The sequence below is a fragment of the Perkinsus marinus genome (assembly GCF_000006405.1).
Source record: "Perkinsus marinus ATCC 50983 genomic scaffold scf_1104296977836, whole genome shotgun sequence".
NCBI lineage: Eukaryota > Perkinsozoa > Perkinsida > Perkinsidae > Perkinsus > Perkinsus marinus.
Window position 1 is genome coordinate 1 of NW_003200050.1, and position 1,228 is coordinate 1,228.

Sequence of the window (1,228 nt, forward strand, 5' to 3'; positions counted from 1 at the left end):
AATCCGGGCGCGCCCTGTATCAATATCGTCAAACATCTGTTCCAACCATCCTGTGGCCTGCCAGGGGTTACAAGCACGTGAATTTGCGCAACGATCACGGGTGTGTAGCTCAGTGGTAGAGCGGCTGACTGCAGATCAGCAGGTCCTCGGTTCAAATCCGGGCGCGCCCTGTATCAATATCGTCAAACATCTGTTAAAACCATTCTGTGGCTTGGCTGGGGTTACAAGCACGTGAATTTTCGCAACGATCACGGGTGTGTAGCTCAGTGGTAGAGCGGCTGACTGCAGATCAGCAGGTCCTCGGTTCAAATCCGGGCGCGCCCTGTATAAATATCGCCAAACATCTGTTCCAACCATCCTGTGGCTTGGCTGGGGTTACAAGCACGTGAATTTTTGCAAAGATCACGGGTGTGTAGCTCAGTGGTAGAGCGGCTGACTGCAGATCAGCAGGTCCTCGGTTCAAATCCGGGCGCGCCCTGTATAAATATCTCCAAACATCTGTTCCAACCATCCTGTGGCTTGGCTGGGGTTACAAGCACGTGAATTTTCACAACGATCACGGGTGTGTAGCTCAGTAGTAGAGCGGCTGACTGCAGATCAGCAGGTCCTCGGCTCGAATCCGGGCGCGCCCTGTATAAATATCGCCAAACATCTGTTCCAACCATCCTGTGGCTTGGCTGGGGTTACAAGCACGTGAATTTCCGCAACGATCACGGGTGTGTAGCTCAGTGGTAGAGCGGCTGACTGCAGATCAGCAGGTCCTCGGTTCAAATCCGGGCGTGCTCTGTATAAGTATCGTCAAACATCTGTTGCAACCATCCTGTGGCTTGGCTGGGGTTACAAGCACGTGAATTTGTGCAACGATCACGGGTGTGTAGCTCAGTGGTAGAGCGGCTGACTGCAGATCAGCAGGTCCTCGGTTCAAATCCGGGCGCGCCCTGTATCAATATCGTCAAACATCTGTTCCAACCATCCTGTGGCCTGTCAGGGGTTACAAGCACGTGAATGTGCGCAACGCTCACGGGTGTGTAGCTCAGTGGTGGAGCGGCTGACTGCAGATCAGCAGGTCCTCGGTTCAAATCCGGGCGCGCCCTGTATCAATATCGTCAAACATCTGTTCCAACCATCCTGTGGCTTGGCTGGGGTTACAAGCACGTGAATTTGTGCAACGATCACGGTGTGTAGCTCAGTGGTAGAGCGGCTGACTGCAGATCAGCAGTCCTCGGTT

General features: G+C 53.7%; 7 non-coding genes across 7 annotated transcripts; all 7 read left to right on the forward strand.

The window, feature by feature from the left end:
• The first annotated feature begins 98 nt into the window (after nucleotides 1–98).
• Nucleotides 99–170, forward strand: Pmar_PMAR003919. The gene has a single exon. It is a non-coding gene; the product is annotated as a tRNA-Cys (tRNA).
• Nucleotides 171–252: 82 nt separating this feature from the next.
• Nucleotides 253–324, forward strand: Pmar_PMAR003920. The gene has a single exon. It is a non-coding gene; the product is annotated as a tRNA-Cys (tRNA).
• An 82-nt stretch (nucleotides 325–406) lies between these two features.
• Pmar_PMAR003921 lies at nucleotides 407–478 on the forward strand. Its single transcript has one exon. It is a non-coding gene; the product is annotated as a tRNA-Cys (tRNA).
• An 82-nt stretch (nucleotides 479–560) lies between these two features.
• On the forward strand, nucleotides 561–632 carry Pmar_PMAR003922. The gene has a single exon. It is a non-coding gene; the product is annotated as a tRNA-Cys (tRNA).
• An 82-nt stretch (nucleotides 633–714) lies between these two features.
• Pmar_PMAR003923 lies at nucleotides 715–786 on the forward strand. The gene has a single exon. It is a non-coding gene; the product is annotated as a tRNA-Cys (tRNA).
• An 82-nt stretch (nucleotides 787–868) lies between these two features.
• Pmar_PMAR003924 lies at nucleotides 869–940 on the forward strand. The gene has a single exon. It is a non-coding gene; the product is annotated as a tRNA-Cys (tRNA).
• An 82-nt stretch (nucleotides 941–1,022) lies between these two features.
• On the forward strand, nucleotides 1,023–1,094 carry Pmar_PMAR003925. Its single transcript has one exon. It is a non-coding gene; the product is annotated as a tRNA-Cys (tRNA).
• The last annotated feature ends 134 nt before the right edge of the window (nucleotides 1,095–1,228 follow it).